Below are 25,053 nucleotides of genomic sequence, written 5' to 3' on the forward strand. Positions count from 1 at the left end.
TGACATTACTCAATTTTCAAAAGTCTGTGGCTGCCACAGATCTGTAGACTTTTTGGTGCCTAGTCCTTTGATACAACACTGTATTTTCCCTGTTCAGGCAATTGCCTAAGTATTTTCTGGCCTAAAAAATATTTGTGGAGAAGGATACATTCAGGAAAAAGAACTCCTACATATGACAGATTGTTTTATTATGACTGTCCTATGAAGGCAACAAGAAAAGGTGTACAATTTGTAGAGACATTTTATAAATAAACTTAAATACAATACTGAAGTCCATTATTGTTTAAAATGTTTAGCATTCTGGTATAAGAATGAAATAAAATAGCTAGTTTTCAGTTAAAGAGGATGTTGGTCATCCTCATGGAGACATTCTTACAAAAGTATATCAGGCTTAACAAAAATGAAGAAATTGTATTCCAAGAGAAGAAAGTTTCAATGCCATGTAGCAATCTCAGAAAAATATGCTTTATGTACATCAAGTAATTAATGTCTCTTACAGAACTTGCAAATTGAAAGATGCTGCAACTTACTATTTTTAGTGTCCTTTAATGAAGATAATTGCCCTACAGGGAAAAAAGTTCTAAACAGTTTGATGCAATAACACACAAGATTTTTATTGTGGTATTTACCCACTGCCAAAATCACTGCTAATGGATTACTTTCAAAATCTCGAGAAGCAAAAAATCTTACCAAGCTTGGGTGAGCTGTAAAACTCTGACATTTGTTGAACCTTTGGCTAAATAGTGCCAAAGGAAGTATAAATCAAATACTTTGGCTAAAATGGCTCTTTAACAAAATCCCTGAGTTTGCTGTAGATGAATTAACAAGCAATTTGTTGCAGAGGGAGTTCTCTGTAGATGGCAAGCTAATGAATTCTGACAGGTTGAATGGTGCAAAGATAATGGGCTGAGCTGTCCACTGACTGTAAAGCAGAAGCTGATTAAGGTTAAGACTTTAGGAAAACACCCCAACAAAACTGGATCAAAAGGAACAATTAATTTGATTTAGGGGTTGAACTGCAGGGGTTCCGTTTCTTTACTAAAGATTGATGTGTTAGTCCCATTCAAGCATTTGAAGTTTTACACTGGTATCATGACTTGCTACGTAACTCATGATTGTTCTAATATTGCCATTCACCCCTCCTTTCCAAATATGAAGGGTCACACAAAATTAACTTCATCATCTTAATACTGTCTTTGAAATAATTTCAGATTCAATTAGATATAAAGAGTTATTATTGCATAATTTGTTGGAAAACTTTTTCAAAACAGAGTACCTGAAATCAGATTTCAGGAGATGAAGCAAGACTAAGTAATAGTAAGGCTTATCCACCAAAGAACTGTTATACAGTTTTTCTTCCAGAAGAAGTGTCATTTTGTGTCTGTAAAATCATGGCTGATGAAACTAGGACTTTATGTAAGGAAGGTGGCAAAACATATGTGAAAAGGCTGGATGACTTTTGTCAGGCCCAGAATCAGTAAAAAATATGTAGGACTTGTTAGGTGGAAAAGAAAATTTTGCTTCTAGGGATATTCATTTGTTTAGCTTGTGCACAAAACAGATTAATTAAATCTCTCAGAAACCAGCAATATCAAAAACAGCACTTACCCTTTCTATCATCAGCAGAATGAAAAGCAATTAAAAAGATACTTATTTTCTTTCCTTTTTTCTGTTATTTTTTTAGATGTCATCTGCAAAAAAGCAGACTGAACTGTTCTAGACAGTGACTCGTGTAATCAGCCAAGGCTGGATCCTATTATCACTACTCAAGCATCAACAGACCAAGGTGCTTTTCTTGGTTGTCATTACAAAGACTAAAAAAAATTCCACAAACCTAAACAGAAAAAAAGAAACAGAATCTGAATCTGAAGGTGAATTTGGCAAGATATCAAACTTACCGAGCTTTCATAATGAGGTTCTGAAAATTCTGGTAGAGTTATGGATCATTAACATCAGTAGGGTGCTGGAAACAACTTTCAGGGGAAAAAAAACCGCCAAAACTTCAACAAGAAGACAACGACTGTTTTCAATGGACAAGTGTGGAACCTTCACTGTTAACACTCAAGGTTAAGCCATAGCTTACCACTCTCAAACTATAGATAAAAAACCCTTATTCTTCTCAAAAAAGATGTATTAATATTAAACAGTCATTTTTGTCTTTTACGAAATGCTAATCTATCTTGAAGCATAAAAATACAATATAGTTTGAAATTAAAGGTTTTGCCTTCCAAAACTGTAAACTCTCCAACATATGCAGACATTTTTTATCATGAACCTCAATAAGATGATTCACATGGTCCAAAGTAGGTTTCTAATTGGTCAAACTCTTTTGAGAATTTTCTTCGTAAAGTCTTAGGTCAAGGATAAAGAGCAAGTGAATATTTCTCATATTATTTTATTGGAAAAATGATTATGTGTTATTGGAAAATGATTATGTGTGTGTAATCGTTGTATGTGAAACAGACATGTGACAGATAGGCCTCTCAGAGACTGATGATAATACTTTTAACCTCTCTTCATCAATTCCACATGCCATGAGAAGCAGGAAGAGAAACAACACTTCCTGAAGAGAATGAGAAAGTAGTTACTGTATGCATAGATGCAAAGTCAGTCTTTACTCTATAACCTTACTGCACAGAAATAAGCAAGCAGATTCCGAAATACAACAATGAATTGACCTAGGAGATACTTTTTCAGGGTCACTTTGGTAGAGCTGATCCTGTGTTAGGTACAACAAGAGGCAGACTGGATGACCCCTTGAAATTCCTGCAACAGCTATTTGCTCTCATCCCTCTATAATTTGACATATCTAGTATGTTGAGAGCTACTAATATTTCATTCTGAGGGCACAAAAGACTAAGAGGTTGAAGGGAGATAGAGTGGAACAGATCAAAATTTCCAACTAAAAAAAAATGTCAATATATATCGTAAGTTCCTAAGCACCTTAAATTATTTGTTTTAAGGTCATGCTTATATGTCCCGTTCAGAATTCAAGTGCCATTATAATGTCATAGATCATTTTTCAGCCACTGCAATCTGCCGGTTAGAAACCAGACAGTAATCACTGTGGCTATATAGTTTCCAAACTGTTGAAAATACTGATGTGAGACATTTTTCCATTCTGGATAACTGCAATACAGATGGAGTCTGAAAAGACTTTCTGCTTCGTGCAGGCGTTAATGATACCATTGGCAAAGCATACATGTCAGGCAGATTTGGCTTGACAGTCCAACAGGTAGTAGTAGCCTCATCTCTTTTCTGAAGAGAGATGGTGTTCTCTTATGACAGTCATGCTCCTGGAAATTTTGGGAGGAAAAAATCTGCAAAAAGTGTCATTTAGCTTAAAAGACATGATAGTGAAAGGAATCACTGGCACAAAACAGTGAAGTCATTTGCTTGCTGGAAATGGTCAAATCTGTCTTTTGCAAACCATCCATTTGCCTTTAGAAACCAGAAAAACCCTGGCTGCTTAATAACATCAGTAAGACCTCTCATATGAAAAACATTCAAAGATGGGGTAAAACAGATACTAAAATTGTGGAATAAAATCACCTGGAAATTTACTTTAAAACAACAAAGATGAATAAACCCCAGAAAATTTAGCAGTGAAAGCTCCTTCTGAACTTTGGATTGCAACTGATGTGCACAGCTTTGGCCTGTCAGTACTCAAAGAGCAGCATCACAAACTTTATTTTGATGAAAAGCAGCTGCCTCTATTAATACGACTTTTGTGACAATTCAAGCAGCTGAGGATAAGCCAAAGGGGAATGCAGTGTATTGGAACTGATTTTGATTTTAGATAAATTCATGGATTTGAGTGACTGGAACATAGACATACTAGGCACGTAGATACAGTGACATAAAAAATCTTCCAGTTACCATTGTTAAAAACGTGTCCTAGGAACCTCATTTTGAATACTTTGTTTCCAGAAGAAGAGTCGAGCCATTTGAGCATAAAGTGCCTTAAGCATCTGGATAGAAAATAAAGTACATTTGTCTCTTCTTCTCAAGTGTAACTGGCACTGAAGCTAGTTTTTTTCTTTCCCTAGATGTTTAATACATCAATCATGCTCTGCTTTTGTGGAGGTGTTGCAATAAGATGAAGACAGAACTATCTGAAGTAACCGAAGTATTCTTGGGACTTGTTGCAAATTCAGTGGCAGCATTTTGTGTGTCCCGAATATTTTCTGCTCTCAAAAACATTTGAATCCTAAGTTCAGTCGAGACAAGAAAAAAAAAGGAAGACAAAAAAAATCTTTATAATGGCTTTTAGTTCCAAGCATTCCAATGGTGACATACACAGCTGAGCCCCAGACCTGCAATGCATTTAAACATAAGTCAGCTTCAGGGATAGGCATTGTTTGACTGGGGCATTCACATCCTTAAAATGTTTGTTTTGAAATGGAACTGCACAGAAAAAGAACCCTGTCTGAAGAAACAACAACAAAAAAACCCCAGCAGTGACTACCTTCCTCCTTCTTCACTTGTACAAAAAAGGTCATGTGAAAAAAGAAAAAGAAACTTCATCCGAGTTCCCTGTGAGGTGACTATATTTGAAAGACAGCAGGAACCAAGTTTCTAAAAAGGTCCTTAGCAAACTGTAAAGCCTTGCTAACCTACCCAGGTTTTCCTGAAGTGGACAGAATGGACTGTTCCCCAGTCAGTAGTTCCCACAACACAAAAAATCCCACCATCTCAGGGAAAGAAGACGACACTCACTAATAATTACGGATCTTCAGAACTCTATGCATGCCCATAACAGTACAGGAGGTACGTGCACCATACACCCTTCAGCTGGAAAGTTTATCTCAAGAATACCTCTGTAGAGCTCAACTGTCCTGCTGTTCTCTCTACTCTGCAGTGGGGGTAGAGAAGCTAGTGCTTTCCACCTCTCAGTTCTGAACTGCAGAGCCCTAGTGTGTCAGGGACTTTGATAAGGGGATGGGGAGAGTAAAAAGGGATGCACAGCATGCACATGGATGACACACATTGCAAAGCTCCAGCTCCTGGTATGCAACTTTGTCTTTTACCTCTAGAACTTTGTCAAGTGCATATCCTACTATGGGTGATTCCCATCCACCCTACACAGCTTGCAGCTCTAAACAAAGAAGTCTAGAGGACTGCTTGGCCAATCCCAGTGTCCTCTCTGAAGTCTCTGCAATGATGTAAAGCACACTGAAGGTGTGTAAGAAGTTTTAAATGGCATTATATGGAAATGCTGGAAATAAAACTTTTTGAAGGGAGGCCTACTATCTGCCTGATAGTATCCAATCAAGTTCTGTTTTGGCTTGAGTGGGCAGATGTCATGTTGAATAAGAAAATACCATAGCTTCTTATGGCTTGAAATTCAATTCAAATAGGCAAAGTTCATTATGGGGGGGGGGGGCGGGGGGGGGAACATCCGCTGCAGCTGACTGTCAACAGCTGTAGAAGCTGAGAACATTTACACCAGTTAAGGATCTGTTTGTTTGATTTAAAGCAGATTAAGGAGGAAACTACCAAACTCTGTGGTGGCACAGACACCCCACTTTCACACAACAAAATGTGGGCCATGCCACTGCTATTAAAATCTACTGTGAAACTCTCAATTCAATGTAAAAAGTCAGCATAGCTGAATTCAATGGGGCAGATGGCTCCAGATTTTCATCTGATAGATGAAATATGACACTGAAGTGAAAAGAACAGTTTGAGATACTCAGTCCATTTGAAATTAGGTTTGAAGACAAATATATCAGTAGATGTATTCTCACATACTGAGAGGGCAGAAAATCTAAACATCTACAGCCAAAAGTATGCAGGTGTTAATTAAAAATGAAATTATTATTGCAAGGGGTGCTGCTCCGGGCTATATAAAAGATGTCGTGTACGAGGTATACATATTTCCCACAGTATGTGATACGCATGGTATATTTACATACACATATACACTGACCAGGCTTTCAGTCTGCCACATCTCTTACCCAACTCTAATACAAGTTACAGCTGTGACACACATCTGGAATGAATGACCAGCAGAGAATTCCAGAAAACTGTTGTGATCAGACCTCAAATAATAAATAATTGCACGAACCCAATTCCTAATTACTTGATTGCAATCCTTTTAATAGCAACCTATTTTTTGGTGCTATTGCAATGTTTACTACATAGAAGCTCAATCCGTGACGGGGCAGTATAAATAAGCATGAAATTGGTAAATATTATTCCTATTGCTATGTAATTTCATTTCTGTTGACATAAACATAAGCCTCTCTCATCTTTCTCCTATGGTTTAGAAAATACTTTTTCAAATTAGTGGCTAAGGCTCATGGAAATGAAAACAAGAGACTGTTTCCAAATTCGTGCTTGCCCCTTATATTGGTCATGATAGTTTCAATATTTAAACCACTGCATATTAACAGAGAGACCACTCCAATGCTTTTTAGAAAATCTTTTTTTACAGTTTACAACTGTATTAACAAATCTCTGAGTCACGCTTGCAGCTTGATTTGTGGTTTGTTCTATGTGACCTCAGCTTTGCTATTTAGTTTCTTCAGGGACAAGATTTTTTCAGGAGTTTGTCTGATTTGCTGTTGCTTTTATGAGAAAGAATATTTGGCTGCTAGTCCCAGACTAACATTTTAATGTAAAAAGCATGTTAATTCTGTGATGATTACTTTTAAGTCAAAGTCACTCACTGTCTCTTAAAATTAACATCAATGTGATAAACATGTGTCAGCAGAACATAAATTTTCTAGAAAGTTTTGATGTCTGTAGTTTATGTGTCAAAGACCATAACTGTAGTAGCAAGCATTACTAGCTTTTCTTGTAGTGATTTTAAAGCTATGCCATGCCTATATTTTATGACTACTCTATAGCTGTCAGTAGAATTTTGACACACACATAGTCACTGTCGACCGGTATTTCAACTTGCTTACAAGGACATAAACAACTTTATTAGAAGTTTAAAAATTCACAAGCTAAAGGACACCTGAATTTCTTACTATAAATCTGTTCACAGATAACCTGCAGTCTTCTGAACATGGTCATCAGACATGCTGGTCTTAGGAGAAAACAGACAAAGGTGCCTACAGAAGTACTGTTGGCTTTCCCAGCAAGTACAGCAAAGGGGTTTGGCCAAACTGAGGGGCTGATCACTGATTTCACATATGTACACTTTAAAACAACGTTAACTTCATTGATGTGAGCAATCTTAGCAAGGAGAAAAAGGCAACTCAAACCCATTTCCTGCTTTCAGCAGAGTCCAGCATCTTCTGTGAAGTTTCTGATTTCAACAGTATGGAAAGCTATGGAAATGTGGTGGAAGAGATGACAACACTTGTTTATCCTGGTAAAATGGAGATTTTAGGGCCAGCTCTGTGAGAAACATCATGAACTTTAGGCACTGGTGTGAGAAATGAGAGAAGATGCATTCTGGGGCATATTAGACATTATTTGAACTGTCATTTGAGACACAAAGAGTGGAAATATCCAAAAGCTGTATTTTCACTGAAGCTAGGCAATATGAGGCAGAAAAGTCAACTAAACGGCACGGCTAAAGGGGCTGACAGAAAGCTAAAAGAAGTCACATGAGCTTTTGAACTTTGCATCACTAGTGACCAACTCACATGTTTAATTCAGTGATCTTCATGATGTACCTAGATCAAAAGAGAGGTAAATGGAGATAAGAGTTTTAAAGGGCATTATATGGAAATGCTGGAAATAAAGACTTTTTTGAAGGGAGACCACATAATCTACCTGATAGTATCCACTACCTGTAATCCAGTAACAAATGTTTAGTTACAGTTATACTGAAAAGACTATGCTGTAGTGGAACCCAGCAGATCAGGTGAATTATAGTCTTGTGAACTCCACCAGCTTTGCCATCTAACTGATGCCTCTCAAAATGGTATGTTTTGGAACAATTCCAGAAAAAATAAACCCAACGTCTTCTAATGTTTATCTTCATTGTATCATCTCATTCAAAGACAGCTGCGCAAACTTAAGTAGGAAGTTGCCTCAGTACATGATCAGGAAAGAACATCTGATAACATAGTTCATTTCAAGGTAATTTTTTGAAGGTGTATTGGACATATATTCTCTGACTAAAACACTTTTGTGAACAAATGGCATATATAAGGAAGGATATTGGGAGGAAAAACTCAAGTGTTTTCTTTTAAAGTTATCATTCTTGCAACATGCAAGGTATACTTTCAGAATTTCACAAGCTGCACAAAAATTGTTTTAAAAATGTACAGGAAGATCAAGACTGAATTGCATACTGACAGACTCACAGACCACTCACAAAAGAGCAGGGAGAGTACCAAACTTGAAAGTCAGAAATGAATATATGTAATTATATATATGGAGTATATATAACAGTCCACACAACTGAGTCTCTATACAGACACAAGTTTTGAAGTAATGGGTCACAAATATGCAAAACAAAATCACAATCTGCCATATTCAGAATAGATGACTTACCCAAAAGATAAATTCACAAATTTCTGCCTCAGCTTTATAGTACTACAGAGTAAGTCACATATGAAGCTTGGAATTCAGAGAAATGTGGAACAAAATCACAATCTGCCATATTCAGAATAGATGACTTACCCAAAAGATAAATTCACAAATTTCTGCCTCAGCTTTATAGTACTACAGAGTAAATCACATATGAAGCTTGGAATTCAGAGAAACTTAGTATCCTTCACTATATTTAGAGAATGTATTGCTCAAGCTTTATAAAGGGACTGAAGCCAATGTATTGCATTATTATGGATACTCATTTAATAGAGATAATAGGTCTCTCTCAGATAAGGTAGTCTGACATTATGCTTGTAAGATGTGAAGGGATCCAAAAAGCCTCAGGTGAAATGACCTTAGTGGAAGCAACAGTCCAGAATAAGGACAGTTCTTAATACTTTTTCTTGAAAAGTTCTACAGTGCCGCTGAAGCTGAAAAGCTTCCTTTTTGCTAAGCCTAAATATGCTAAACTAGGCATGCTCTGAACAAATGCATCCATCACTGAAATAAATCTAATTGTGCAGTGTCTGAAATTTTTTGAGGGGCTAGGGGCATTCCTGAGCATTGTACATTTGTAATGATTCATATACTCCTTGAAAATACACGTTTCAGAAAAATGGATTTTGGTCAGTAGACTCAGAAATACACCTAGAAAGAGAATAACCATAAGTAGTGTGAATTTGTCATGACAAATGTTAATAGCACAGCCCTAAGGCACCCTCCCAACTACAATTTTTATTAATCTTGAAGATCCTAACATAGCTATTAAGAAATAAGAAGAATCTATGCATGTAACCACAAACATTTAAGATCAAATAATCAAATAGGTGGTGAAAACAAAATAACTATTCTGGATAAGGAAAATGGATATCGACAAAAAAAAGATGAAGAATCAGCTACACTGGGCACACTAGATACACAGTATTACACATTTTTTCATATGCTTTTGGGGATAAAGTCAACTGTGGAATAGTGGAATACTTTGACAAAAGAACTAAGAGACTAATTCAGGGACATTACAGGCATCCATGCAATAGCTAAGGACATGATACAAACTCAGAGAGAATATGAGGAGGCAGTGAAGAAAGCAGTGGCAGAAAATAGCAAGTTGGATCAGATAACATCGAGGACATGGTGAAAGAAATCAAATACATTAGCTCTACATTAGTTCTCTCCATGGAAAACCAAGCCGGTTGACAGAAAAGCCGCAGTTATAGTCTGGTACAAGGCTTCCGTATGGCACAGAGGTGCTCTGGAAGATTATATTTCCTGCACAGTTATTTCAGATAAAGAATCACTGGCTGCCCTGCTGAGACAAAAGACACTTCCAGAATGAAGCTGGGAAATGTTCATGGGAATGTAACAAAGTATTGGAACAAGTAAGTTCAACAGCAGAACTGGGATGCTACACAGAAGCCAGTATCATTCAAACAGGGAAATCCAAAAATGGCTTAGGAACTGGGCTTTTACAATACTGCAACAGTAGTTGTAGCAGGAGACAGACAGTTGTAACATAAGGATGAAATAGGTTCTCAGCTGAGAAGAAATTACTTACCATTGCATATGGCTCAAAGAAATATCAACAAAGATATAAACAATATGGGTCAACATAAACCAGACTGCAGTCAATTCCAGATGATATTTAATTTTCTTGGAAAATACTTCCAAGGTTATGCTGAGCATTACTTCAGTTGAAAAAAATTGATCTTGAAGTCATATTCCTATTTCAGTTTGTATAGAAGGGAATCAAAGAGGTCACCCTAGTCCTTTTTCTTCTTCAAATATATGATTAACTCTGCCTATGGCATTCCTATACATAACTGCCTATTCCACCTGTATCTTAAATCAGCATGTGATCTAATATCTTTCTTGTCCTGGGCTAATTTTTTACACTGTCCAAGTCTCATTTACAAAGTATTACAGACTCTTGCAGAACTTCACAGGCTCTGAAAACTGCATATCTTTAAGATCCTTTGGCATCTGTGGCATCTTCAGTTCCAAAGCCAAAGGCCTCATGTCCAATTAGGTTTGGACAGAATCATCTCCAGGGAATACACAGGTCCTTAAAAGAGAAGCACTACTTTTAACTACAGCCGAGTCCAGGTTTTTCTAACACTAGAATTTTGAAAAATCTCATACGGTTGGAATTTTTTGTTCCATACTTAGAAGGGCCTTACTCTTCTTATTTCATTACATACCTTCTGTTGCTTATTTTTTGGTGTCAATAGTTTACGTAATATATACAGTATTACTGCTCAAAGGGCTTTACAGTGTATCAAAGAAAACAGTTTAGACACAAACAATAGTTAGCTGTATAAGTAAAAGACATTGGTGACAGAGGAAACTTGCAGTGATTTTTTCTCTGGATTCACAAACTAGCAAATGGGAATTTCAGGTGCCTACGAGTTTCAGGTTCAAAATTATTCTACCATTTGCTCCACTTAACTGAGACTAATTTCAAGACTCATATTAATCCCTTTTTCCACAGTCCCTCCTCTCAGAACAGTGCCAGTACACCATGAAATTTTGAAGGCAATGCTGAGTTATTAAAATAAGTAATCTATCTGGACAATTAACAAAGCATTAGATACTGGTTTAAACAGCTTAACTCCAAGCAGACTTTTTTTCTTCCAGTGGCCATAATCCAAATAAAAACTTCAAACAGCAAGTAGCTAAGAACACTTGTCAGTAAATCTAAGACACTTGCAGAGTAATACTGTATTTCAGATGGTTCAAATTTATTTTTTTCTCTACTTACTATAAAACTCTTATCTTTTGAAATTGTTTTGACTGAAGTTATGTTATTGCTGCACTTTCTTTCAGATACTATTAGCAGTAGTTATTAACTGGAATGCTATCAAGGCTATATACCTATGTAGAAAAGACTTACTTGCATAGCTGAACATTCCTGGTATTTCACAATGATTTGCAAACTGAAGGGATTTGATATACAGGCAGAACAAATATGAAGTGCTAAAGTATAATTTTTAAAGTCATTGTTTCCTAAGTGTAGTCACAGTTTAAGATGACGTAGGGTTTGGTGTAGAAAATACATGCAGAAAAAATTGCCTAGGGTCTGCAAAAAGGAATAGAAGCCAATGGATTTAGCTATTTTCTACACTGACAGCTTGAAAATCATGACATAAAGCAAGATCTATGAGGGGATCTAATGAAATGTAATTAATTATAAGCTTTGGCTAGGAACAAATATGGAAGGAAAGACATGACACATAGAAGGACAAAAAAAGAGGAGAACAGTACTAAAAACAAAAGTCCCAGGGAGAACAAGAAATGGAGGTGACATGTACACATGTGCTCAGAAATTGAGTAATCAATATATTGACACAGACTGAAAGAAAAAGGGCACTTCTGAACTTTGAGTATAGATATAGAGTCAATGAAGTCTACAGAGGGCTGGGAAGATGGTTCTGGAAGACAGTAAGGAAAAGGGCAACTGATGCCCTTTCGTTAGAACTTCAGTAGAAGATTTTTTTAAGTCTGATCTTCTGAAGGAGCACAAATAACAACATTGGAGAGCTTGCTGCCATTTGTTGTTGAGGAGCTGGAAAAACAACCTAAAGCTGCTTGAAAACTCCAGAGAAATAAAGGGCAAGAGAAAATGACAAAGTGAACTATGTCCACTTGCATTTATTATTCAGTACTTTAGAGCATGCTGGATAACATGCAGTTTTGTTTTAGTTATGAGCAGCAAAATGTTTCATTATCCTTGTCGGATAATGAACAGGTAGGAGAACTGAATCAAATGGATTCCCTTAATACTGCAATCTAAAATGGTCAGAAGCCTGGTGGAATCAAGATGTCCTGAACAAAAGAGCAGGTCCTTCTGGAAAGCCTCCTTGTGACAAGGATTATGATGGGGTCTAGTACCATGCATGTCCATCTCTCACATATGGTGCAGAGGTATTCTTGAATGTTCTCCATGGTGGCTGAGGAGAATTCCAAATTGGAGCTAAAAACTAAGTTGAATAATTAATTTCAGGGCAAATAAGTCAGGGTACTTATAAAAATCAGGATACTCATCAAATGACACTAACTGCAAAAAAACTCAACCCAAAATGTTCTGGGCTCTGAAGGGTTCAATTTATTTTCCAGGAGCAAGAGAAATAAAAGAAAGCAAGAAAGCATGAGAGAGAACAGCACCATTTGGAGGCTGCTAGCTGAATGACACCTTGTGGACTAAAATCACCTAGAATGACTGAAAGTTTGCAGCGAGGCCCTTTCTGTCCACCATGAGTACTGTAATTACTGCAGCTGTAATCACTGGGTGAAGTGTGGGGCTTCTAAGCCCAAGAACGGTCTCTGGTAGGACAGGCAGACTCCAGCCCTAAGTAACCATGTAGGTACACGTGCAAAGAGACTAGTAGCTTACTTCTCGTAACTAACTCCACGCTTAGACCTGTGAGAGGAAGGTTGGGTTTAGGATTACTGCCTAACTAGTGCCCTACCATAGCTGACATATTAACCTAACTTTTCCAGTTATACTGCATTCCTAACTTGTCAGCTCATCTGACTCTTTTCTTACCTCAGTAGCAGCTCAGGGTTTCTAAATATAGAAGGCATAATATTAATTTACAGATGATCATTAGACAGTCCTTTATTTCCAGTAACATTCCAATGTACTAAAAATGTCCATTTTTTAGTGTTTCTAGAAAAAGTAGTTGGTCACATACTACATTTGTACTTATCACATGAATATGCAGAAATGCTCCCATGAAATAAATTCTTAAAATAATGTTAATAAATATGTCATCAGAATGGGTTTTAACTTAAATTAAACATACACTGGAGCTGCCACCCAGCGTTGCTACTGGAAATGCCATTTACTTCATTGGAATACCTGTGTAAGAGAGTAGACCAAAGAATGACACAAGCAAATTCATGATTTGGAGATTTATTTGCAAGACAAGCAAGTTTCATGTTTTTGAGTAAAGTAAGCAAACATTCTGTCCAGTCATCACAAGGAATGGTCAGCAATTCAAAAGATACAACCAGCTGAAATCTCTGTGAAATTTGAATCTGATCAAGAAAGTTTTCTGAGTAAATATGGGGACAGGAGATAACATGAATATCTGAATATAAGCAAAAGATCATAGAAATCAATTCACTGCTTTGGTGGTAGTCTATGAAGTTATCTCTGCACAGGAAAGATGTGCTCAGGCAGCTAGACTGCAGTAAGCATTCTGGCAGCAAAGCCCTGTCACTGCAATAGCTTGAGAAAAGTGAAAGAGAAGACCCACTAGAAAAGCTTACAATGAAGGGATGCATCACTATTGTGACAAATGGGATACCCCAGTACAAAACAAGCACCGACAACAAGCAGATTGCAAATTCTACCTCCACTAGGTTGCTTCAACTTAGCTTATTTTCTTTTTTTCCATTCATACTTATGCATGTACATGTTTGTCAGATTCAGCCATATCTTTAGGGCATCTTTTAGATAACGATCACTGCAAGCAGTATTAACAAAGTGCAAGGGCAAGCTTTGTACAACTGTATAATCTCCCCTAGATTGTCACTAAGTATGCATTAGAAATTCCTACCAGGAATAATTGCAAAAGCAGCACTCAACCTCCTTTTAAAATGCTAGTACTTGTAATGCCCCTATGAACAGTGCAGTATCTCAGTATTCTATTATTATAGAGCATATAAAAAAAAGCTTTCACAGAATGTGTAATGGATCCCATAAGGGAGAGACCCAGGTCAATAACAACTCTAAAACAATAGCCTTTCAGACAAAACCTGACAGATCTACCCTCAATGGAAAAATGCAGGGAAAAAAGAAAAAAAAAATCAGCAAACTATTTAACAAGGATAGTGCAAAGTTATTCTTTGATACAGGAGTGGTCATCTTCATGCCATCTTCAGCATAATACCCAGTGGGTATGGATCGTCCAAAGAAAAAGTGCAAATGTATGATGAACACAAGCAGGACAAATTCCTAGGAACGTCCAAAGATAATTGAACAAAAGTTGGTATGTTAGGTAGATACAAAACACTTGGACGAGAGCATCTATGAACAAGACAAGTATTACGCCATGAAAACTATGAAAATTGAGGCAGGTTTCCAGCAACTAACAAAATGTTCATAGTTGACAATCCTATCAGGCACTGCAGAGATTCCCAGTAGTGGGATACACTGCATGGGCAAGAGAAAAAGGAATCGGGAGAAGAGCTGCAAAAACCAGGAGCAGAATGTACACAAATTTGTAAAAGAAGCTGCAAAAGAAATGCCCAATTATTTGCTAAAAACAATGTTTGAAAATCTTTGCTGCAAGAAAGTGCAAGAAAATCTGACTGCATTTTGAGCTCTACATTAGGTATTTAATATATATGCTAAGACATAAACTTGGTTCTGCTGTCTTCTCCATACTTAGCAGTACACAGAGGAGATGCAAAGCTGTTTTACCCAGCCTGATGGGAATTACTGTTGACTCTGTAGTCCTGGACGCTTACATGCAGAATAGTTAGAATGAGCTTGGCCAGTGAAAGCTATGTTTACGTGACACTCATCGATACAAAAATCCCTGTGGGAGCCGTTGCAATAAGCATGAATTACAGAAACATTGACGCTGTTCTAATTTATACCATGAAGTAAACCCACCACCTGTGTCTAGGTGGAGGAAAGATAAGGAAACATTACTGTCCTTCCTTCCTGTCAGACATACTGAATATTGTTCTCCTACATATGAGAGATCCTCCTTTCTAGAGAAAGGGTGTATATTCACAAGCAATATACAAAAATATGAGTTACAATGTGCCAGTGGATGCTGCATTAGGGGGAAAAAAAAAAAAGAAAATGAAAAGGTACTTTCTGCAAAAATACCCAAATAATTAGAGGAAATGTTTCTAGGTGCATCTATATCTGTAAATTCATAAAAGCAAGGTATACCACAAAATGGAACAATCTTTGCTACAAGTACCTTCTGCAACATGGTAAAAACCAGTAGGATTTACATATGCTTTGATATAAATGTGTTTCTGTATATCCCTAAAACAAGACACAGCCAATACTAAGAAAATCCTTAGCAACAGGTGTTGAAATGTGTTACATCATCAGGAAGGGAGAATAAGATAGGTTTATGAGGCACTGCAGAGATTCTCAACAGTACAGTTCCTTAGACAAGAAAAAAAAAATCAAGAGGAGAGCTAAAAAGATAGTGGTTGGAGAGAGGCAGATCGGTAAGAGAAATTTCTGAAGGAACATATTACATATATATGATGATGTTGTATTTGGCAACAGAACCACCAGACAATCCGTACAATGAGGCTATAGCAGCAAAACCCCAATTCTGAAATTTATTCTGCTTAATGAACATATTAAAGAACTACGAGTTTCTAGAAAACAGAAGAGGACAAAGATAATACCAAAGATAAACTGACGTGATCTGACCAGACAAGTCTAGTACAAGCAAACTGTCCTTGACCTATGTAACATAATATCCATTTGTTAAACAGAAAAACCCCCCACAAACCCCAAACCCTAGAAAGGACAGCATTGGAGTAGTAGAGGGTCTCTTGTGTTTTCTTTACTCCCAGGGGTGTTCTTGAAGCATCAATTCTCAGACTTAATAGTTTGCATACCTACTATACATGAAATTGTAAGTGGCTTCCCATGATGTACCCACCTCAGGATATATAGATCAGACACTTATGACCCTGATCTGTAACAGCTTTATTGCAAGGATATCAGTGATCCAACAAAAATCCTGTTCTGACCCCAAAGTTATGGCAGAGACTTCTCTGCTTACAGCACTTTGGGTTTAAGATTGTTAGCAGCATAGCAGTGTTCTTACTCATGGGCAAGCGTTACAGCCAAAAAAATGAAAGGAGACAGGCACTCACTTTGGTAAGAGGTTTACTATTGATTTCAGTAAAACTAGGATTTAGCTTTTAGGGAAGGTATTTCCAGAGATGAGGCATACTCCTGGGGGTAGTGGTCTCTTGCAGAAGGGGAAAGATTATTTTGTAAATAGACTAACAGAATTTAATTTCCACCTTTTTTTGACCAGCACAATGACAGCCAAGAGATGATGTTTTTATTCTCACTCATTACAAGAATACAGAGATGTTAAGTAATGTTAAGTAACATTAGTATAATAGCAAAAGCATATAAACTGACAGAAAATACATTTAGGCAGTGAGAATACCCTTCTTGAGTTGGAATAAGGAGAAAAAGCTGTAACTGAAGGTGAAGGCTGATTCTGAAAGGATTTGTATGAACACCTATTACACCTGGAAATTGGACTTGATCGAGAAGGTCCCTTTCAATCCTTTGTTCTAAGCGAGAACCAATTCAGTAACTCAGATTCAGGGAAGGTTGGGGGATGTAATATGGCATAATGGAAATGTGGGGAAGAACCTAGGTTTTGTAAAGTAAGTTGCAATTATGTGAACCGGCATGTTAGGTGCAGGCATTACATTACAATACTCAAATTACAGAAGGCAGACCCCAGAATTACACAGCCAGAGACAATCTAGAGACATATCTTTAATGTAAATAATTACTATAATTAAGACAGAACATATCAATGCAAAATAAACATAAACTGTTAATAAAAACAGGTGGTTTTTTTAATTTATTTATAGGCCATTAATTCTTCATCCAAAAGGAAATAAAAATGCAACTGAAGTAACTGATTCATTTGCATTTATGCAAACTTCAGTTCTTCATGATATGAAAGTCCCATATTTTCAACAATATCCAGTCTCAAAATAAGTCTGTGGATGCTGTTACTTAAGGAAAAAAAAAAAAATCCAAAGAGCACTGAAGGAGGATAAAATGGCATTGCAATGCTTCATTTTACGAGCAACTTTGTGATGTTTGACTGGAGGGGCAAATAGTGGCTGTTAACGAGGAGAATTCACATAAAGAGGTACCTTCCTTTCAATATCTCTAACACAAAAAAGTCCATACCCTAACTGTATTGGGCTAAGAATATTCTTTCACCTCTGAAAATGAAATCACTTCTTTTCTCCCCAACACGGACAGGGAGTGGAATGTGTCCTTAAAAATCAAGCAAGACTATGGAGTGGAAAACTGCTCATCACTCAGTCTGGAAAACAGGAACATCAAATGAAATCCATTGCTACTACTCAGGGGGGAAAGAACATTGACGATTCTTCCCCAAAACACACACAAAGATAGGTATCTGCTGAAACTTCTCTAGGGTGTGACTGGATACCAGTTTTCAAGGCTGATTCCTGTACTCATGCCCATTCATCACTTTGGCCAATGGCTATAGATTTGGCCATCTTGTCTGGCTAAATAACGTAGTACTGACTGTTGCAGTATAACCACACTAGGCTAATACTCAGGTTCAGCTGAAATGACCTACTAACAAAAGCAATGCTGCTGACTGACCTCACGCAATACCAAGCACCAAGAGAGGAACCGACCTCTGTCAGCACAGGGGCAGAGTACTTCTGCTTGGTAACCTCTCCCTGAAGGCCAGTCAGTTTTGCCAACCTTGCATCTGCACCCCAAAAGCAAAGTCAATGTGATATGATACAAATAGACCTAGTATTTCAGCATCACACGTAGAATCACATGTGCACATCATGTAGAATGGGGTTTCTGTAGGCCTAAATGGAAAAATTACATATCCTGCCCAACTTATACAACAAATGTAGCCAAATAATCCGTTTAAAGGTGTGGACAGAAAAATAAAATTTAATTAACCTGAAACCACCCATAAACCTTTCCAGCTGCTTAGTATGTATTTGAATAGAGAATTCCAGTGCTTGGTCACACACAGTGGGGTTTGAAATCAGCTGCTTCTATTCGCTCTTTTGTTTTAGAGAGCAAGGGACCTTAGGAGCTAGGGGCGATTAGAGTCCGAGTGAAGCGTTGAAGGCCTTTTTAGAACCCTAGCAATGGAAAAGATGAGGAGTCCCCCATGATCAAAAAAACCCCAGCCTCCCCCCCGCCCCAAACCCCAACAACCTAATTCAGGTCCCTAACTCAAGTATAGGACTCTGAGTTAATCAAAAGCTGCATTTTTATGATCATCAATAAGGTAATAGATATGCTTTTTGAAGAATAGTTAACGATATGACCTAGTACTATATTAGATCATTTATAAAAAGAAAAGAATGAGCTGAAAAATCTTAGTTCTGGTGCAAGGTGTTTCTTCAAGGAAGGGGGATAAGTTTGCCTTCTCTTTACAGATAACAAGCTTCATTAAAAAAAAAGAACTATAGGACACAAAACTTTGTACACTTACTGGTTGTTTATTACCACAAAACTATTTAGAAGCTACAGAAGTCACTATTTAAAAGATATAAACAGATTTACTGATTATACCCTCATTTCTGCTCTCCTTGAAAAAGAAAAGATTAAAAAGTTTGCAGCCTGCTTATCATCTGAATTTAAGGATATTGGTAAGGGTTTTTTTTGCATATTTTATCCATCCTTAAAACACAGAAGATAATCAGACCTTTTATTTGTCATTTAAGGTAGGAACCTGGATTATCCCACTGAACTGTAATACTGCCCATCTTTGTGACTTCAGGATTTTGAAAGAACACTTCTTTAGTAGCAGCATTTGTATTATAGTCCCAAGCATTATTTAACTACACTTTAAATACATGTTTATTTGTTCATTAAATAAGCAAACACTAAAACATTAATAAATTGTGTTCTGTTATCCTGAAGAATTCATAGTAACACTTGTCCTCCTGAAACAGAGGTTGGTAATTGTTTCTCAGGAGTGGAAAATGTGGAATTTGAAGCAGGTCATGGATGTGAGTAGAAGAAAAATTGCCAACAGCAAGGGTGACAAGCTTCTTACTGAGGTTGCAAAATTAAACTGTGATGCACAGCACTGAATTGACACTGCAACATTTTTATTGCCCTAGGAAAGCAAGCCTCATTGTACAAACAGAATGGACATTGTCATATCAGCATTGGATGACTGTTGGTAGCATTTTCTGTCACTAAACTAGACTTGCTGATGATGTCTTATGCTAGAAAGACATGAAGTATCTATGTTATAACAAGATAAGAAAGTGGCTAGTATAAAAAGAGAGAGAAAAGGGCTAAGAGTAGAAGCAGATCAGAAGTTGCTAACAAAAAGATTAAAGATGAAATAAATGTTAATAGGAAAAGGGAGAACCCCTCCAAAAAATAAACTGGAAGAGAGAGCAAAAGAGTATAGCCTATCAGTACCATTGTCTGCTGGCAGCAGCGAACTAGAAAAAGCAGTGCCTCTAAAAACTTCAGAATGCAGAATCCTTCAGAAAGAATAAATAAGCTGAGTTTGACAGACATATTAGTAAGAATAGAGTATTAATTATTTGAAATACTCATCTCTACCTTCAGTCATTGACAGCACAGTGCCATTTAAACAGGTTTCTGAAGTAAACCTTTGATTCAGTAAATTATTCAATCAAAACCAGTCTGAGGAATAGCTTTATTTAAACTGTATTTTTATGCTCAGTTCTGTTCAACAATTGGCAAAGTTCAGCATCTCCACTAGACATTTTCCCTTCTCCCAAACGGCTTACCATTTTTAATACTGGAAGTTATTCATGTCTGAAATAACGTTCATTGCCATCAACATCTCAGTTTTCATCAGAACCCTGAATTTGTGCTACAACTTGATCTTCTACCAGTTATCTCCCTTGAGTCAAATCTTTGTCGGGCTACCCATTTCCTCTCGGGGCACAAAAAGAAGTCCAAGGATCACCTGTGACAAAAACAATGATTCCATTAGTCTGAATTCACAACAGGGGGTTCACTTATTAGATAAAACAATCTTTAATAGAGCATTTAACATTATCATTTTAAAACTAAAAGCCAAAACATCATCAAGAACAAACATATGCTGAAAAAGCTGATGAGATCTCCAATCTGATTATCAAAAGATAGTTCCATTCTTATATGTGAAATTTGTATTCTAGAAAATGCACTAACAGAGTAACACTCTTCAACTAGATTCTTACACTGCTCAAACCAAAACCCAGGGCCAGTTTGAAAAGCCTCCAAAATAAGATTCTTACTGATAGATCCCATCCCCCAATTCTGCAAGGGCTGTACTATTTAACAAATATTTGATTGAAAAAAAAAAATCATAAGTAGCTGCGTTCCTTAGTTCTTCCATAAGTGACTTCACTGATCTTACAGATTTTGGTCACGGATTACTCTCGAGTTCATTATTCTTTTGAGCACTCACAGAGCTGTCTTTACAGAACTGTTTGGACCTAATGCAGCTGAGGCAGATTTAGCATACAAACATTGTTTTTTCCCTTTTTCATTGCCATCTCATTCAGAAAAGTAGTTAACACACATACTTAAGTTTAAGCATGTCTGCAGTCCTAGTGAAGTTAGCTGTATCTTGCTGCTCTAGGGCCCTGGTGCCTCAGCAATGTCAGACTTCCTCTCTGCCTTCTTCACTAGTAACAAAAACGAATTTTAGCAACAAAACAATTGGGCCAAGAACATGGGAAACTGGGAAAAAGTACAAAAACCCAAACGCATCTACTGCAGAACAGAGATTGGTGAGAAGGGGGTGAATGCAACTTTCTTCCCTGATATGGTAGGTGCTAGTTACCGGCTTGGCACGAGTCCCTGTGTTATCCCAACTCGTGTCAGGTGTTAGCAGGCAAGACAGGCACAGAAGAGTGAGGGTGAGGCTGCTGGGGCCCTCTTCTTGCCTGCTGGAGGCTCCCTTCCAATCCAGGAGTCTGTTGGAGGGGTAGTCAGGGCACCTTTGGACCTCACCACATAAAGTGCCCAGGAAAAAGCAACCCACTGGGCCAAGAGAACAGTTTCAAAAGGAAGAGAAAGAAGAGCAGGAGGGATAGTAACACTCAAGAGAGCTTTCTTCACTGACCTTAAGAATGGTCCAGTCCTGCAATCACTGAGTACCCAAATCCCCCTGTCACCAAAATGGTAGGTGCATGAAAACTGACATTTTAACTTAACAAGCAGTAAATTAATCTCCATAGCTGCTCCCTCACCTTGTTCTTGATGCATTGTTTTTCTTGGTGTGGGTAACAAAGGCATAAGGATACTAGCAATCACTGAATTTGTGTGTAATATTACATAAATCACTTTAAATGATCTCTTCAGTTTTCTGAGATGCTCTAATCCAATGTTGATAGCTTCAAGTAAAACGCCACTTGTTGCAAAAAGTACTAGTATTTATAGAATCATAGAATAGTTTGGGTTGGAAGGGACCTCTAAAGGTCATCTAGTCCAACCCCCCTGCTGTGGGCAGGGACATCTTCAACTAGATCAAGTTGCTCAGATTTCTTTAATCCACCTTCCCTAAGGCTAGTTGTTTCATCTTTTCGGAGTGGAACTTTTGTTGAATGACCTTACTTCTGATCTGTGAATATTAGAAATGGAAAATGAGACACACTAGGATTATTTACACCAAACTTCTTTAAAATGAGCTATTCTCATTCTTTTTAATAATTAATTATTAAAGAAAGCACATCAGTTTAAAGTTCAAGCAGCATGAACGTACTATCAAGATACGGGCACTAAAATCCTTATGCCTTGAATGTTTCCCTTGAACTTTGTTTCAAAGTTAAAAGATCACAGACTTCATAAACCAAATTCAGTCTTTGCGTAGGCCAGCATTAAATTGCAGCTGTTCCCATCAGGACTGAATTGGTGTTAAGCACCTGTTAGATTATAAAGCCACCATAAAAAACCAAACAGACCAGAACTATGAAACTTATTACAAGTCAAATACATTAAATAAAAGAGGATCCTACCAGTTGCATCATCAGCTTCTGTGTCTAGAAGAGCATCTACTGAAGCCATGCTTGTGACTATGAAGGAGTCTGTAGTATCAGACACTCCTCGCTTGCTGTGACAAACTTCTTTGAGATACTGACTCCTCTGCTTTCATCAGTGTCTTTTACTAACCTTCTGACTGTCAAGAAGGTTACACCACTTGTCGAGAAGGTTTTTCTAGGCCTTCCTACTATTCCCCAATGCACTTTTTTAATCATAAGTCCACAGGTTCAATTTGTAGTCTTCCAAAAGTATTTATTTAATAGAGAGTGGGGCAGAGATGCAAGATGTTTTCCCCCACCAAATCCACCTTTTTAGCAAAGCGTTAAATACTCCTTATTTCTGTTAGTCCTCTCTTGCAAAGGAGGAAGAAAGTCTTCAGTGAGATACATTTTCTTCAGGAGGTATCTTCTGTTCCTCCCTGACCTTTTTCCAGTGGAATTTTCATCCTGTGTCCTTTTTCCTCAATAAATGTGCCAGCAAAGGACTTATTAATATAGGTTCTTGTAAAACCAGAAGTTTCTTTCTTATTACAGCTCTGTAAAAAGTTGTAACTGTCTTTATAATTAGCAAGTTACAAATTAATTGCATGTATAAATCAGATTGTTTTCAATGTAATCTCTTACAGAATAATCTGAATTGGCGTAAACAAGACTTAGGAAACTTTCTTCTTCATACTCACAAATATTAGGCCAGAGTTTTCTAGATACTTATGCCTCGTCATAAGTTTACTCACCTGAGTAACCCCTTCTTAATTCAATGCCAAGCTTAATAGTGGTGTTCACATAAGTAAAGTTATGCCCAGGCATAGGTTTTTGCAGGATTAGTCAAAAACCACTTTGCATACCATTTTGAAGCTTATTAATTATGTTCTTTCTAAAGTTTCTTTTTATTCATGTACTAAAAAAACTTTACTTTGAAGAAAAAAAGACTTTAAAAGGTTATTGTTACTCTATTTTTTTTCCCTAAAACAGACTATAAACTATTTCCCATCTTGTACCAAGTATCTACTTGTTTTAAGTAGTCCTTAATTTCAGAAGGTAAAACAGCATTTAGTTCATGTTCCAGTCCAAAATAATTTATGCTCAGAAGAATGCTCTGTTCTCCTAGCTGTAGGAGATAACTGTTGCCAGTTTGCTGCAGTTCTTAACAGCCACTATGACAGAAAAGGCAAGAACAAGAAACATAGTAAGAGTGAGCAAGTGAGCACGTGTTGGGATTCAAGAGGGATTACGTGAGATCTACAGCAGAGAATATGTGCACACATACCGCCCAACGATTCAGTTATGTTTCCAGAAAACAGGCACCACGTTTATTTCAGACTTATCACCAGACACGTCTGTATCGCAAACTCCCCACAGAAGTGCTGAAGTATATAGTTAGTAATTAAGGGGGAGGAGAATATCACCCTTTCCCCTGGAGTAACCCCAGTAATGTGCCTATCTCAACCCTTTCTTGCGCCACCTGAAAATCTCCCAGGGAACAAGGGTAGTCAAGTGCTGAGTTGGACTTCTGAGTCAGATTCTCCTCAAATATATAGTGTTGTAGTGTGCAACCCTGCCAGCTCCAGTGAGTGAAATTTCTGTCAATGAAAGCAAGAAGAGAATATAGCTTTTAGATTTTACATCAGTGGCAACCGCAGGGAGAAAAATCTGTTACTCTTCATTTTGATCCTGTGTGTTGGCATTCCACTATGGCTGAATAAAACTGAAATGTACAATCCATTTGAATTACCTGACTTAACCTTGGAAAGTTAAGCATGCCACTGTTTGCTGGAGTCCAATATTAGCTACCTTTATTAGACTAGCTTATAGCACAGCCTGGGCCCAAGTTCCCCCTCAGATGAATTTTAAACCAGTAGCTAATGAACTTCGTGGACTTATAATAAAGAACCTGACAGCCAGCTGTGAAAAGAAATAAAAGCAGCATTTCAGTTGTCACAGAGTGAAATTCAGCTTTCATTAACAATGCAGCTCTCTTCACATGCTCCATTTTTTTTTTTTCAATGAAACATGCATGGGGTTTTGAGTGCACAGATTTGGTACACGTGCGCGGCAGCTGGTCTGACATGATAAAGCAGAATGAATCTGAAGAAGTTCCTGCCTGTCTGACCAATAATCCTTGAACTAAGAGGGATTTACCCAATAGACCATCACACAATCTATCCTGTCAAAATTAGACATTTATTTTTTTAAGAACATGCCTAAATCTGTTTTCTGTCAGATGTTTCCCATTCCCCAAAGACCTAGACAGCAAGTAGGAGGTGAACAAAGAAAATGAAATTACTGTCCTGGGGTTTGTTTTTGTTTGGGTTTGTTTTTTCCTGAATCCTGCAATGTCTGTTACTTAGTATTTGCTTGATTTGAAGCTCCAACCATAGTATTTGCTGCTGGAGACATTTCTGTAACTCAAAGAAAATCGATCAGAAAAATGGCATCCAGCACACACAGACACACACTGTATGCCACAGCAGCATCCCCAGTACCGCGTCTAAATTTCATTCTTAAATAAGGCTTACTTGCCCTTCTTCTTTACTAGGTGGGAACTGTCGAGAGCTAAAAATAGCACCACGATTCGGTGGCGGGCGCTAAAAATACCCTTACCCGCTCGATCACCGACTCGGCACGAAAGACGAAGCCCTTAGCATCTGTCACAGCCTGTAACCGCTAGCTGGGGCTGAAGGCAAAGAGCGCCCAGCCCCGGAGTTGCGCGCCCGGGCAAAGTTTTGCCGGCAGACGACGAGGCCGCGGCGCTGCGCCCCGCAGCCGCGACCCCCTGCCCGCCCG

At 37.7% G+C, this 25,053-nt stretch overlaps 1 protein-coding gene across 3 annotated transcripts in view; it reads right to left on the reverse strand.

Annotated features, from left to right (window-relative positions):
• Positions 1–23,846, reverse strand: part of MTNR1A (melatonin receptor 1A) — a 57,942-nt gene extending 34,096 nt beyond the window's left edge. Inside the window, exons 1-3 of one of the 3 annotated variants that reach the window (XM_009277383.2) lie at positions 23,732–23,846; positions 22,246–22,805; positions 20,026–20,207 (exon numbers count right to left, since the gene is read on the reverse strand). The gene's annotated coding sequence lies outside the window, so the exon portion shown is untranslated. Of the gene's footprint in view, positions 1–7,212; positions 7,225–20,025; positions 20,208–22,245; positions 23,206–23,731 lie in introns of those variants that run through there. The other 2 variants (XR_002086162.1, XR_002086161.1) reach the window with 2 other exon arrangements.
• Between the last annotated feature and the right edge of the window lie 1,207 nt (positions 23,847–25,053).

This window comes from Aptenodytes forsteri, unplaced genomic scaffold (genome assembly GCF_000699145.1).
Source record: "Aptenodytes forsteri isolate BGI_AS27 unplaced genomic scaffold, ASM69914v1 Scaffold65, whole genome shotgun sequence".
NCBI lineage: Eukaryota > Metazoa > Chordata > Aves > Sphenisciformes > Spheniscidae > Aptenodytes > Aptenodytes forsteri.